Source organism: Centroberyx affinis, unplaced genomic scaffold (assembly GCF_046629955.1).
Source record: "Centroberyx affinis isolate AG114_WGS23_722 - 3 ecotype Tasmania unplaced genomic scaffold, CSIRO-AGI_Caff_v1 ptg002748l_1, whole genome shotgun sequence".
In the NCBI taxonomy this organism is placed as follows: Eukaryota; Metazoa; Chordata; class Actinopteri; order Beryciformes; family Berycidae; genus Centroberyx; species Centroberyx affinis.
In genome coordinates, this window is record NW_027280912.1 from 74,673 (window position 1) to 90,821 (window position 16,149).

Here is a 16,149-nt window from a genome sequence, read left to right on the forward strand (position 1 = left end):
TATCCTGTTGGCATACAAAACACCATGCACACGTGACTGGGAGGTTCCAATCTCTACTCATGCTATTTCCGGTCTTCTTCCGCTGTATGCTGCCGCATGCGTAAAGCAATACATGTCGGATCGCCTACTCTCCTTTCGGTTCGTGAATCCATAATTTGTGCCTCTCGCTCTCTGAGGAGCTGTCTGTCTAGAATCCCGATACTCACCGGGCTCACATTTTCCCACAGCTGCTCACCCTAAATGTAGACTAAAGCCTTAAATCACATAATTACTCTTTTTTTTCTCAAGAAAATTCCACAAATTCAGACTTGCAGACGTGTTGCAACATACACAAGTTGTTGAAATACATGGAATACACGGACACAAGAAGAGCCTGAAGGGACACAGTTAAACAAAACAAAGAAGTGTAAATCGCCCCTCCCCTCTCTCTATATAGCCACCATATGAGCCGCATATGTGTCCTCTGGTCCCTGGGCTTAAAAGAGAAGCCAGATTTAATTTAATAAACAAATGATTGATCTATCTTGATAAGCGGCAACTAGACAGATGCATGCGTCATCAATCAAAATGTTATGTGGTTAAAGGTTTGCAGATGACTTGACTGTGACTGAGTCCACAGTGGTAAGGATGAGAACATCTGCCACCTCAGAATTATGGTTTAAGCAAGAGAAAGGGTTAATATCAAAGTTGTTATTCAGAATCGTTTGATTGCTGGTGAAATCAGTGTCACTGCTGGGTACAAATTATTTAGAGGACATCCGTTTTGATGCTGTGACTCCATTGTCTTTATCTTGATTACCATTTAGCTCTTGGAGAACACCATAGAATTTGTCGAGCTTAAATTCTCCACTTATTGAGAATTCAGCCTCAAATTCCGTGCCGTTTTTGAAAGTGCTCTGAAAAACCCAAGGTCAGTTTACTTCTGAAAAGAGTTCAGTCTCTGAGCCTTTGTCTGGTTTGAGTACAACCATAAATTACATGTTTTCGGAGCTGTCTTCTTCTTTGTCAAATCTTGTTTGAAATGACAAACCCTTTGACTTTCCCTCCATAGTAGACCAAGTGCGCTCTTGGATCAGACCTTTCTCTCACCCCCTGCTTCAAAAAGTCCTGAATCATGGTTTTGGGTTATTTCATTGTATGCACTGGAAGATGGTCACCTGACTGAAACGATCCCATCCTATGTTGCACTTATTATATCTGTATCAACTCAGACTTATGCACCTAAATAGACTGATCTTGGACATCAAACAAGACGCAGTTGAGTTTAATTTTCCTCACTGCCAGGAATCACCCCTCTGTCCCCTAAGTAGACATATTTCTCATACCACTTTCTGGTTCACTGAGTCATTTCATACTCTTGGATCCACACACACACACACACACACACACACACACACACACACACACACACACACACACACAAAAACACACTCCACACCTAGAGGGCTGTCTGTTGCTGACCCCTGCCCTAGGGCTCCCAGTCTCTCTGGCTCCTTGAGGTTGTTAGCCCAGTGCAAATTGGCTGTTCAAGAATATCTAACTATGCCTGACGACAGGCAACCACACAGGGGGAGAACTACCTGGTTTCATGCCATTGGAGAACTCACCAGTATAAAATAGAAGCCATCACTCAGCTGACTGATCATCTATGTTGGTGATAAGATGTGAGAAGAGTCACAAAAATGATGATTTGAAGGGAACATGAATGCCAAAAAATTCCCCCCAAAAAAACAAAACATGAATAAGCTAAGTCGTGGGAACCAGGCTCTTGGCATTTTCAATGCTCAGGTATTGGCAAGCATAGCTGGCAAAGCTGATTGAGAATATGTGTTTAACTGTACATAAAATTCCCTGTGATATCTTGGTGATTCTGTCCTGATTTAATCTGTCCTTCAACTGAGCTACCTGGGTTTCAAGCCTCGACACTGCTGAAGTGTTCTTGAACAAGACACTAAGTCCCAGGATGTTGTTCTGTAGCAGATCCAGCACTCTAACCTCCATGTGCAGGGAGAAAAGATAACTTTCCCTAAGGGGAACAATGAAGTATCAAATTACATTAAAACGACCCCTGTTACAAGCAACACGGCTTGATTTGCCTCCATATTGCGCTGCTTCAGCCACTGCTTGCATGTGCATCACGTCTGCTGGGGAGTGTAGGCCCCCTTCCTAAAAGCACAGCTAGAGTTTTGTAATCCTCAGCTATTCTCAGCTAAGGAACTAACAGGAGACTCGGCCAGCGTGCAGCTGCACAGAAACACCGCAAAGGGGAAAGTGGGAAGTGCCATTGGAAAGGTTGTCAGAGCTCATTAGCTCACTACACTCAGCGGCCCACTGGTTACATAACGGAGAGGAGCTGCTCGGTTATGTCAGTAGGAATATTACGGTAATGAAAGATAATTGAGGGGGGGTTATCTTGTGAGCGGACTACGGAGCTGCTGGGCTCTGTAGGGCCTCTGGGTTGACGGGATGAGATGTGATTGATGGTAAGTGAGTGGGAGTGGGTCTATGGTTCAGCTGTGGTCAAGAAGTAGTGTGCTTCAGAGTTCATTTCTACCACAGTGGGGATCACAGCAGGGGCAGAAGAGAAGAAGAAGCGTGGACTCAATGACCTCTCATCCCCTTACAATAGAGTTGTATTCCCCTTCTCCCCGGCTCTCCCTCGGTTTATCAGTCTTTTGTCTTTTTCTTCTCCCCTTCTTTCTTGTTGTTTCTCTTTATCCCTCTCTCTTTTTCTTTCTTCCTTTCTCTCCAGCTGGTCGACGCAGCGCTCCGTCTCTTCCGGCCGACTGAGCCGGTGTCCTTGCTTTTCGTGCGAACTCCTTCCAGGGGGAATAGCCGGCTGCCTGTCTTTGACTAAAACATCACACACATGCCGCTTCAAAAGTCACGAGTTGAAGTTTGCCCAGGCATCCAGAAAAGATGTTCAGTGCCCTCCACCGTCTGTCCGCCGAGATCTAAGACTTTGATGTGGCCCAATTTGTTCTTCCGTTGCTTTTTTTGATTTAACATTTGAGGCAATCCAGATTTTTCACATTTTCATCTCAAAGTGTTCGAAAATGGAATGTTCTGGGTGCCACCTGCAATGTGGAATAAGAGTGTAACAAAAAGAAAAAAACAGATTGCACAGTGCATAATAGTCTTTCACACAAGTATGGAGGCTGGTAACAGCATGTTTAGTTTTATGCTCAGCTGTGCACAAACTGTAGTGACAGTGTAGAGGGAGAAACTGTAGTTAAATATTAGCTTCAGAATTTGGAAGAAAGAGTTCAAAGACATGAAACAGTTACTCCTATGTAACAACAATTCTTGGATGCGGTTTGTGTTATTAGTCCTCTATAGTGGACATAAGAGGTCAGTGTAGGAACATATAGCTGTTACAGACTTTGGGTCATGGCTATAGGGTTACATCTGTGTGGCTCTGAATATAGGTCAGTGTAGAGCAGAGAGAGACTACTTCCTGATCATAACTGTCTGGCAGGCTTTTTGCCTGGTTGGCTGACAGACTGAAGGGCTGTCTGGCGAGCTTCCCTATCCACGTGAACAGCACCAAGGACAATGGCACCACACTGAGCCCCTTATCTTCCCCCAAACGGTGTTTTCTCCTCTGGGGCAAGCCGAGGTCGCGAACCTGGTGACCTCGGGGCTTTACCCACTGGTTAGCATATATCTAAGGTGTACACAGGTGCTCATACGTACACGTGTCTGAGGAGGTGCACATGCATGCAAAGACTAGACTGTTTGCACACACATGCACACACCGCTAACCACTCTGGATGATGAATGAGTGAAAGTGCAGAGCTTTAGTGTTGCACAAAGCGGGGGAGAATTTCTGGCAGTGGCTGCCAAACGCCGCAACGCGAGCGGGCCACACGCCATAGTGGCAACTGCCAAAGTCTGAATATGCTGACCATTGCGTGACTGTGGTGTTTTCCTGCTCCACATACCCTGCGTTGGGGCATTCAGGGTCGTGCAGTATCCAGTTTCGTCATATCATTTGGGCTCCTTTCAGCGGGAAACGCTTAACTGTTTTCTCGATGCAGACTTTGCATCAGTCAGGGTAATGTGAGGCGGTGTTTCAGGTTTCAGGAGAGACATATGAATTGTTGGCACAGAAACACCTGGTATTTCTTGCTTTGGTTCCAGTTTCTGTTGGCACATAACCGCCGCTGCTGTCACAGTTGTTGTATTGATTTTTTTTCCCGTTCTTTTTTGGTTTCTCTATGTTTACCCGCTATCCTCGGAGCTGAATAACAGAAATCGCTTTTGTTGTCAAATCATTCACAGATTTAGCTGGCCTTGACACAAAGTGGCAGGCAAAGCATGGCACAGTTCTGGGTGTGTGTGCACGCATGGGTGTGTTTTCTATGTAGACGTAATGCATATGTGTTCTTAACTGACTTTTATCACCGATTGCGTGGCTCCATTCAGACTTAGTTCAGTGTGACCGACCTGACACGTCAAACATGAGTTCTTGATAGCTGCTAGCCTGTGTTTTCCTGTCCCAGCCATGGCCTTGCACTGGTGAGGAGTCCCTTTTGTTATCTTTGTCCACCGGTTCAGATAATCCAGTTAATCATTAGCCTGAACCATTAGAAGTAGGACAATAGAGCCAATGCAGTGCACATGATCTGGCATAACTTAGACATACGTTTGTATTCAATGGCTATCCTTCACAGCTTCAGGAATGATAGAGTTTAGAGGTGGGGGTGGGGACCTGCGAAATGGTCCTGACATTCCTGGTTACTGATGATGGTGAATACCTGGTGTTCAGCTAGTAAAATGTGTCATCGAATGTCACCACAAACCCTTTGTTTAGCCATTAATAATCCTTGTATTTGTCTGTTTGGAGGGGCTTGTGGTGGCCCTCTTGTGTTGTCACCATGCTGTTGGCTGAGTAAGGCTGGGGACACACTAGAGGATTATCAGGCTGATTTACACCAGATTTGCCCATCCTGACAACTGGAAGGGAAAGCCAGATCAGAGGGTTGGTCAGGACCGATGGTTGGCACAGATTATCTGGTAGTGTGAGGGGTTTACAGATCTAATCTTAACCACCCCAGTCGACTGGCAGACTGGTCCGGTTTGGTCTGGTCTGGTCAAACGTGTGGTAGTCTGTTGTTTTGATTTGTGTTCCGTTGGAGATTAGAGGTCCTGCATCAGTGACGTATCAGGAGTCAGCAGGATAATCTCAGTTATTTCGTTAAGTGTGTGATACCCTGTTCTTGCCTAATCGTCTGGTGTGGACATATTTACAGCCGAGAGACAAAAAAATCCCTGAAATCCATCATTAAGCATGTCTGGAACACCATGAGTTTTCATTTATGAATTTAAGCAGTAGGTCGATAACTATTCTCCACTGTACTTACATGGGCAGAGGAGAGGTTTGTGTGCGTTTGAAAAGCTTTGACCCCGACGTGATTTGAACACGCAACCTTCTGATCTGGAGTCAGACGCGCTACCGTTGCGCCACGAGGTCTCCTGCTGTTTTAATTTTGGTCGTTTCTGTTTCTCTCCCTCCTTATCTCCCCTGCTTACCTCTCTTACTCCATCCCATTCTAACACTCCCATCTGTTATCACAGGCGAGTCACTAGCAGATAATGGGTTTAGGACAGTAAGTAGCAATCACTTGTTATATGAAACTCTCTTGCCGTTTATGGTTTTAGAAAAGCCATTATCTGAAGTCTAAACCCCTCATTGGCAAGTTATTGTTTCTTTTATTTCTTAACATATTTTCCTCTTGCATCTATTTCCTCCATTAGTGACTTTGGATTATTTTGCCATTTCCAACTCTTACCATGCAAGCTGCTGCAGGACTTTGGCTCTGTTGATGTAGAGTTGAGCAGATCTAAATCCACATGGTCCTGTGCTGTCAAACCACCCTGTCCTGAGTGTGATATGATGCCACGGCCAACAACATACCTTCATGAAAGAATAGATTAACACAGTGTTTAGCCGCTGTGCCTTCCCCAGGGCATGGAAGAATGGCTCTTTAAGAGGACTCCATAAGCCATGTTTGGAGTCTTTAAAATGGAAAAACGATGTGTACAAGCTGTTGAATTAAATGTATTACAGGGAGCAATGGCCGACATTATGCTCGCTAATGCTGTTAAGATGGAAAAGCACTTTGGACCTCCCCGACACATCCTCAAAGGCTGTTTTGACAGCTTCTACTGTCTAAACTTTGCGGGTCTTAACATGGAAGCCTGCTTTTCTGCCCTTAAAATACACACAGGCATTCCTTTTCCATTGAATAATGGTATATGCTGCTGTAGCTTCACTCTTTAGTCAGGGGAAACTCTCAAATCTGGGTCTGTGTGGAGGAGAAGCCTTTCTCCAGCTCTTATTTCATAGATTGGAGCTTATACAATCATTTCTCCATGGCAAAGCTGCTCTGGAGGCATAAATAATCTTATTGGTTGGCAGTGACTTCTTTTTTCAGTAATTCATGATAATGGCATTCATGATCTTGGAAGGTCAGGTAGCTTTAGTTTAGTATGGCTATTTTGAACTTGGAAGGTCAGCTAGGCTAGCTAACCTAAATAACTCAGTATGACTAGATTGCATTTTTTCAGTTAGAAGCAAGTGCGCTAGGCTTCATAATAATCTCTTACCTCTTGTCTTTTTCACTGGGCTTCAGTCTATTGTTACTTGGCCAGAAAAACTTTGGTTCTTTGGCTCCGCCCACTGAGATTTTACTCAACCAATGAGATTATTTCTGCCTCCAGAGCAGCTCTGTCTTCAAGAAATGTTTGTAGAACTAAAACTCCAATCTGCTGTTGTTTCAGGGCTGCAGGACAAAAGTCAGTCAGAGTTAAGTTGGAGGGTTACATGATATGCTGGACTGACCGAATGACTGGCCGGCTTGCTGGCTGATGAATGGATTTACCATAAAGCTGCAGACCACAGAGTGATCTCCCTATGCGCTGCAGCCTGAGTGGTCTCCATTAATTATCACTCCACTTTAGTGTGGTGAGCTGTAGTAGTATACACATGGCGGGAGTATGAGAGGATGAGAGTTCATCAGGAGGTTTTTTCTTGCTGTGTTTTTGATATCCTACTCTTCGTTAATAACTGAAGCTCCTTATGTTTCTGTTAATCATAAGATGTGCATTGTATAACATAGCAGGGACTAAAACTGTGCATTGCCAAGGGGTAAACATGTGGATTTGGTAAATGCAACGATTTGGACACCAATTCAAACCGTATTTCCTGTTGTTTTGTGTACAGTATTGAAGTACCTAGAGTTGTTCCTCTTGTTTTTCTCATCCCGCGTCTCCATGAGATGACAGCTCCTGCCTCCAGCTGAATCCGACAGTGAACAAGTTGTAGCAAAGGCCAGCTATGTGGTTTGTGGTGTTTCGACATGCAGGCCATGCCAGGCCCTCTTGGGTGTGATCCACTGTTTTGTCAACAGCTTATTTCTGTGGCCATGATTACAGTTTCGGAGCACTCTATTATTGGAGCGCAAGGACAGGGTGTTTGTCAAAGAATTAAGAACAAGAGCTGTGAGCGCTGTCTTTCACTGGGTCATGTTCACATCATGGGAGGGATGAAGAGGCACAGGTGTTCATGTTCTGCAAACGGAATTAAGTTCATACAAAGCATTGTTCAAAGCATTGTGCTACACACACTCAGAGACACTTTCCCTCATGTTACCATTACTCTCCCTCTCTTGCAGCAGACCCCATGTGCCACTTGGACAAATGCTTATCTCCTCTCAACTTGCTTGAGGTTGTTTTGCTTTTCTCTAACCTCTTTATCACTGGTGTTGTCTTTCCCTGCACGCCCCCTTCTCCTCCTCAAGGGAGAGGGTCAAAAAGGGCCAATATCCAGTAGTTTGTCTTCCATACCACAAATCCTCTCCTTCCCACTATGGTTTCCATCCTGACAGACAGTATCTGTGAGGCACCATGAAGGTGTTCCAGTTAAAAGTTAAAAGCGATCATTTGAAACTGTGGATACAGAGAATGAAATCGACACGGCAAACACTGAAACACTGAAACACTGAAAGCCTGCAGAATGGAGTTTTAGTCATGCAAACATTTCTCTGAGGCAGTAAATAATCTTATTGGTTGAATGAAACCTCCATGGGCGGAGCCAAAGAACGACAGTTTTTTTTCAGTCAGCTAACTGGCTAACTTGAATGGGAAAGAAGAAACATTGGTCAAAATATAAATGGTAATAACTTCTTTTTTCATTCATTCCTTACCATAGCATTCATGCCCTGTTGAAAAAACAAACAGCCTAGACCAGCTAAAACTGTCATTGTCTGATGCTGGTTAAGGTGGTAAAGAGAACAATGATGGTAGACGAGCTCAGACCAAAGTAAAAGTGAGCTAAACCAGCATTAATGGTAACAGCATGACCAGTATAAGCCAGCATAACCAGCTTGGCTGGTCTAGGCTTTTTATTAAGCAGGGTGACTTTGGAAGGTCAGCAGCTAACTAGCTAGCTTACCTAGATAACTATAGGCTAGTACAGCTAGCTTGAACATGGAAGGTCAGCTAGGATAACTAGCTAACCTAGATAACTAAGTATGACTAGATTGCATTTTCTCACACTTTATCCCTGCTGACCACTGTACACTCTTTCTGACCATGAGCAAATCACAACAAGGTCTTGGCAAGTTCTTGGCAGGTGAGCCAAAAAGTTAACTTAGGTTCAGGCACTGAGTTGATATGTGAATGGAAAATGTTCTAAGCTGAGTTTGCTATGCTGGCAACTGATGATGAAGAAGAGTGTGTAAACAACATTGTAGACGCCACAAAGAGCACACTTTGTTAATACTATAACATAACAATGTATACTTAATTCATCCCTGGAGGGAAATTGTCTTTCTGTTTTGCCCCTGTGTGCAGGGGCAGTTGTACAACAGCACCTGGAGCTGGTATAGGGATTCAGTGCCTTGCTCAAGGACACTTCAGCAGGGCAGATGCTTGCCAAAACAGGGGCTTAGACTCATATCCGTAGGTCTCTCTGCTCACTAGGCCAAATAATACAATTAGATACAGTGGAATGATGGACCAATCTTTTTATTATTGTGCATAGTTGATAGATTTATATTGTGATTCAGTATTTATTTTAAGATGTCTGAAAGGCTTAGACTGACTTGATCGAGCCATACAAGTATTGGAAAACGATTCATACTGCATGCAGCATCAAAGTGGTCCTGTGGTTTTGTCTGTCATTGACTTCTGATCTTTCTAATGCACTCTGGGTCTTTCAACCCTGGAGCGCTATGCACACAGAAACTCTTTCTCTCAAGGAATCAAGTAAATAAACATGGTTGTGTATAGTCAATAGCTGCACTAAGCTTTTATTAAACACCATACAACCTACATGTACTCTCTTACTGGTAGCTTTGTTTGCCAAGCTAGAATGACGCTAAACCTTATTTCAGTGTAATCAATAATTGATAATCCAAATTTTGTGTAACACCATTGTGATTTTATATACAAATACTGATACTAAAAAATGATACTAATACTAAAATGGTAATACTAATCATCAGACCATAGCATTGACTTTAGATTTAGACATAGATTTTACACTTTTTAAAGACAATTTAGGCTGGTCTAGGTGTGAAGAAACATATTGCATTCAGAATATGTGCTCCTTGAAATAATCAAGAAATCAGTGCATTCTGATTCAGACTTAAAACAGAAAACAATGGAAGTGAAATATCTCATTCCAAAATCTTTTTTTTAAACCACTGTGTGGATTGCAGTCTTACTTCAAAGTGGCTTTCACTCCGGGGCTTATTGAGCATCACAGTATATCATTACCATTAGCTGCATTTTTCATGTTGTAGATACAGCAGTCCCCCGGATGAGGTTTAGCCTGATTAACTTAACTGAGACAAGGCTCGTGCTGAAAAGCACTGACTAATGACTTTTGAACCATGTATCTATTCATCAGGCATAATTGTTTTTATGAACCATTCCCTACTGATCTGGAATCCATTATTTTGTCAAATTAAATCATTGTTATCCTGTCAAGCCGAGGGTACTTTTGTGTTTCCTTTGCCAAACATTTGAATAATCTCTTCCCCGCCTGATATGTGACCTTACTTTAATTTTTATTGTTATGCATAGCTGTGTTGTCTAGCCCCACATCACACATCTTGCAAACAAACCTGTTTTTCTGACAGTGGACCTGTAGATCAGTGTCTCAAATAGGAGATCACTGTGTCACCTGTGATTGTAGTATTGGACCGATACACTTGCATAAGAAAATGCATGCACCTTAGTACCATTCCTCATAGCAATTGTTATTTATGAACCATATCTAATGCATTATTACTCATATGTGGAGATGTTTGCCGTTTATATGAGTCTATTTGCATGTTCTCACAAGACAGACAGCTGAGACAGAGCCATGAAATTTAAAATGGCATGCTCAGGGCTATGGGATGAAAAATGAATCCTTGACGTAGAAGGGCTTAGGCGTTGGTGGGAATGTGGGATATTGCAGTCCTCTTTGACTACTTTATTTTGTGTCAACCCGAGCGGTTTGGACAGACTGAGAGGAACGAGTTTGCCGCAATGCTGAAGTGGATTCCTGTCTTTGTGAGACTAATGAACACGAGACAAAAGTTTTTGGCAGGTTTTGTGCTCCGGTGCTTAGAGTCTTTATAATCAAAGTGAGGACTTCCCTGAATGGGAATTCACTCTTCTCTGTTCTCAGGGCATTGCTTCAACAGTTTCTGTTGTGGAAATATACTAAAGTAGTTAGGAGTTCAATGTGGCTTAACTTAATTGTGATGAATGATGTTTTAGAGTGGCATTACTAACAGTATGGGTTGACTCCCGAAATGGGTTGCAGGCCTGTTTCTGGCGTGTTCCCACTCAAGGGTCCCAGGGTGAAATTAAATGCACTCACTGTTTTAGACCAAGGATTTATGGCAGCGCTCTGCTCACTCTATTGACATGCACATATCTCCTAGCTGTAGTTTGCAGATGCCACTCGTCTTATCTGGTACAATGGTAACGCAGTATGTTGCTATTTGACCTTGGCTGTAGCTTTGTTGTACATGGCCTTTGGAGTCACTCAACTATTTCTTCATTGCTCTTCAAGAAGGACGATTATGTGATTGCAGCCCAAGGCTAAGTTGTTCTGGAGGATAATGATTCAGAGGATTGAAGCAGATGAGTCAGTCTTTTTGTCAGGCATCTTGACTAAGATGCCTTTGATTTGAATTGACACGAGCCCAGAGGAAGTATAGGATGATGAATGGTTTGTTGTTTGTCCCATGGACACCTAAGAATGGCCACATCAAACACAAAGAAATGGCGTCCTGTCATTGCCTTGCCCTGGGAATGCTTCCGCCAGACAGGTTAATGGGACACCTTGCTGCAGTTTGCGTTGGTACTTTGAAAGGTTAATGATAATGGTGATATCATATGTTTGAGTGATGTTGTTGTGGCCTGTATATCCGTGTTTTAAAGAGGAAATCCAACAGTGCAAAACATCTTCAGGCTTCAGATCTATGCATCTCCTTTCCCTTTGGGCATATTTGCTGGAGTCACAGAACAATTATCTGCTGGCTGGTTTTGATAAAAAAAAAGATTAAAAAGTCAAGGAACAATCTAATTCCTTCTTCTGAGGATGACTGCAGGCATTCCCCTGCCTTTCATATTTTGCACCTTTAGTGTGAAAAGGCTGAGAGAGACAAAGGTGTCGGCATTTGATCTTACTGGCACCATGTCTGAGCACAGAGTTTATGTCCTCAGCTGGATTTGTTTCCTTTTTGCTTTTTATTACAGAATGTTAAATTGACTGCACCATCTTTGGCATGCTGGCAAAGAAGCAACCAACTTAGTCTTAAATGTTCTTTTCAAATAATATAGATGAATGTGTTGAGAAACTTTAACATCCACTTGAAGGTTTTTATCCACTTTTTACAGCTTATCTCGTGCTCCTGGATAGCTGTAGAGGCTTATACTGCATGCCTGATGGGATTATGGTAACGCTAGAATATATCTGAACTGCAGTTACAGGAATCATCCCCATGCATTTTTCATTTTCAACTTAGTGTGACGCTGCGATTCTGCAAATGATTTGTAAGTTCAGCTCATCTGAGGCTGAGGACAAACATGAGAGATGTTGCTGGGAGAAATTCACCCACAAATAGATGAAGTGGTGGATTTATCTGCGCAAAGTAATTTCCTGCCCAGACATTTTTTTTCTGGTTGCGGAACATGTTGAGGGATGATTAGTTGTCTTTGCTTGGACCTTGAAATGGGGTCATTCGGTACAGACTAAGGGAGTTTCATCAGGAAGTGTGGCTGAGAGACATGGGAGCTGCTTGGGTCGGTCACAGTGTGTTTGTGTTTGTGCCCGTCTTGACCTTTCTGTTTGGTCACTGTTGTTAAAAACCTCATTTCTCCCATAATGGGTTTTTTAAAGTAACTTTCACCCCACAGGTAGAACATGTCCATCACCCTTGGACCAAGTTGCCCTATTGAAAATGCATTGCAGTATGAGAAGTCCCTGGAATGTATGGGTGCCATGGGAAAATCAACCAGTTTGTCCAATATCTGAACACCTGGATAGGAGGTTTCTGCGGGACTCTGAGTCATAGTCGATAACTCCTCCATCTTCTATCATATCTTCTTCAACATATACTATCATTTCGCAGCCCCCGAAAACAATTGAGGAACAATTGAGGCAGATTTAAGCTGCGACGGGGAATCATGGTCGGGTTATCTAATTGCTGGGGTGAGAGCTGCAGTACATTGATAGCAGATGGGTTTCTTCTCGTCTATTTTGCGAGACTGGGAGGATGAGGCTTCCCAAGCTGAGATGCCACTGACAGGGCCAACCACCTCACACCCTGTGATTAGGGATCAGTAACGCCTGAGGGAAGGAGAAAGCCTGCAAAAAGCTTCGGCTTCCTGCAAACAAACCCTCACATCTCTGGAAAGTCTAGTTTTACAGTTACCGGGGTAAAAAATGCTGGTCTATTTTCCTATTGGCACCCATGTGTTGACATTTTATAATCAATGAGTTGGCTCGATACCAGGGTCTGAACATTTTGGGCATGTGGAAGATATTGTGAGCTGTTGACTGCAGTGAAAAGAGTGAAACTGGAGATCAGAGGTGTTTGCAAGACACTAATATTAAGCTATGGATAGGGAAATTCTACAAATCTACAAGTTTCAGTCGTTCTGAATCATCTACTATCATATTGCTAACATAACAACTGCTTCCCGGTTGTCTTTTGTGAGTCGGTGATGGAGTGTTCATGTTTTATAGACGGAGGCGCCCTTGAATGTCCTGTCATGCACGACTCTGTCTGGTCATGTTTCTTTTTTGTTTTGGTCTTCAAAATGTCTTTTACAATCTCGGTTTGCCTCCAACTCCAAGTCCACATTAAGATTAAGTGTGTTCATTTCTAAGCAATTTCTAGCAATATTCTAAATGTTCCAAACTATAGGCTTCTCTGATGGCCAACGCTCCGCTGGAGGTTGATAAACACCATGAATGTCACGGCATCACATTTTACCGAGAAAATCCCCTATGGAGGTTTCATTTGGGTTTGTTTTACTTGCCTGCCATTGAGGGAATTGTCTGGATCCACCAGCCCAGTTGCTTTCCTTTGCAAACCTAGGCTGACTGTCAGCGGGTGTTAGGTGTCTTAGATCACGTTACACCACAGCGTCTAGTGACTGATGTACCTCTGACAGAACAAGACCTCCGAGGTGTGTGTGTGTGTCTGTACTTGTGTGCTGCTGAATTTGGATCCTCTCACCAAGCAAGGCTGTGTAAACATCCCCATCTTTGTGGTCCACCTGTCAGACATTGCAACTTTCTTATTGGTTATTGTTTGTTTTTACTTTGGCATGTGATAATGCTGTCCTGGTTTATGCGTGTGTGCATGTGTGCTGTGCAAACTTGTATGTATTTATGTGTGTGTGTGCATGCATGTATTTCCGTGTGTACCGACAGGTCTGGGTGAATGACCTGGTTGAGCCGGTTTCATGCTGTAAGCTTCAACCCCCTGTCTGTCAACCAAATGGATTTCCCAACAACCCTCCCCTTTACAAATGACAGAGTGCCCTGAAGCACTTAAACTTTCATCACCTGTTTTCAGTCTGGTGTCTGCAGTGTCCCAAGAATAACTCCAAACCTCTCCTTCAAGTCCCTGTTGATCCAGGGCCCTAAGTTCCAAGGCTTAGGAAGTATTCTGCTTTCGCTGCAATGGCTATTCATGATTTGCCAAGTCAAGCAGAATGTATTTTCCCATGCTCAGGTTCGTAGTCGAGGAATGCGGCAGCTTTCAGCACATATTGATCTCTACAGCAGTCAAATCGGCTAACAATCCCCTTCGGAGCTGGGTTTAGCAATACCACATCATCCCGCTGCAATCACCAGCTTTGTCTCAGAAACCAGACCAGTGTCATATGCAGAGGCTTCGCCAGTTGGACGTAATGAGCATTCTTTGTCTGTCGAAAAGCTTTGACCCTGACGTGATTTGAACACGCAGCCTTCTGATCTGGAGTCAGACGCGCTACCGTTGCGCCACAAGGTCTTGCTTTGAGCAGGTGTTCTCGCTCTCAGTCAGAAAAACACTTAAAATAGCATACGCAGCACATGAAAAGGTCCCTTGGAAACAAAGCTGGTTCTCCAAAAAGTGGGTGTTTGGTTTCCTGTGTTGGCCAGGAGTCGATTAAAATGAGCCGGCGCGTTCTCAAACACGCCGCCTCGGTTTCTGTCTGCCTGTGTGCATGCGAGCACAGAGGTAAACACACACCAGCCTGCTTTGCTATTGCCTGGAACTCCATCCACTTAAAAATATCTGGAATCGACCCAGCGCTGCCTGTAGCGGGTGCGGGCACCTCTTCGTCTTCTCGAAAGGCTTGCATGGCAGTCTGCCCCTCCCGCCCCTCCTCCAACCCCACTTACCCCCTCCATCACCCAACACCCGCCACCCCCCACCCGAGCTACGACTACTGTGGGACCCTGAGGTCGGAGCAAAATAAGGCCATTTTCTCACTCTCCGGTGGCTCTCCTCTGACACCGAGCCATTCAACTCTGGTGGTCCTAAAGAGAGATTGATGGGGCTCCCCTCCATCACCCAGTGACTTTAATGGGAGCAGCCTCAGTGAAAGCACTGAGCGGTGGGGGTGTGGTGAGGGGTTGGACTAGCTGTTGTAGGCAGTCTAAAGATACTATAGCGCTTACATCACCTTCTGCGTCTCAGATTGGACCACCGCAAATATAGCTGGCTGGCTGGCTGGCTCACTTGTTGGCCCGCCTGTTGCTTTGTTCACTGCTGCTGTTGCAATGTTGTGGGGAAGGATTGAAATGCGTTTCATGTTTTTATTTTTTGGGTCTTGTCATGGCACATCCTCGGGGAACGGAGATGTAAGCGAAGTAATCAGCTTAAGACGGACAGAATAACGTAGAGTTGAAATTACGACACCTCTGTCACCACGCAGAGCGGCACTATAAAAACACGACACACTTCACGGTAACTTACGGTGACTTCTAAGTTCGTCACACTTATACCTCATATGTAAATGTGGCATGCTGCTTTCATGCGTAGCCACAGAGAATGAGATATATTGAGGGTGCTACGTTACAGCCTTGTTTCAAGCATCGGCAAGACTTTCAGTTACCTATAGTGGATGTGTGTGTGTGCATGTGTGTGGAAATTTCTATTCTCCCTGCCGTAACTGTGTCCCTTATTCGCCTGTCGATAAACACTGAGCTCATCAGGTTTAACCTTGCAGCGCAGCCTCTGGTGCTTTCTCTCAACATCTCTTTTATTCTCTCCCAGCCCTCTCTCCTCTCTCTTTGTTCCCTAATTTATCCTCCACCCTATTCTCTTGTCTTTCCTTCTGCCCTCTTTTCACACCATCCCCACTCCCGTGTCTCCTGTATTGTGTTCTCTCTTGTCATTCCTGCTTCTATCTCTCTTCTTCTTCCCAAACCATCTCTTTCCAGCTCCCTCATCATCCCTCTACTCCTCAACTGTTACTTCTCGCAAGTCTCTTCCGTCCTGCTGCTCACGGTAAAAAGCTCCAGCTGTTGAGGAGGCTATTCTTACATTTTCTTGGCTCTTCTCCAAATGTGCTGCTTTGCCCCCATATAGTATAAATGGAACATATGAATAGCTGGTGGGTTGGAAATAAATCGCTGAG

General features: G+C 44.0%; 1 protein-coding gene and 2 non-coding genes across 3 annotated transcripts in view; 1 reads left to right on the forward strand and 2 right to left on the reverse strand.

Moving 5' to 3' along the window:
- Positions 1–16,149, forward strand: part of LOC139657746 (partitioning defective 3 homolog) — a gene marked incomplete at its 3' end in the record, with an annotated part of 222,588 nt that overhangs the window by 3,529 nt on the left and 202,910 nt on the right. The window lies entirely within an intron of this gene.
- On the reverse strand, positions 5,405–5,476 carry trnaw-cca (transfer RNA tryptophan (anticodon CCA)). Its single transcript has one exon. It is a non-coding gene; the product is annotated as a tRNA-Trp (tRNA).
- trnaw-cca (transfer RNA tryptophan (anticodon CCA)) lies at positions 14,463–14,534 on the reverse strand. The gene has a single exon. It is a non-coding gene; the product is annotated as a tRNA-Trp (tRNA).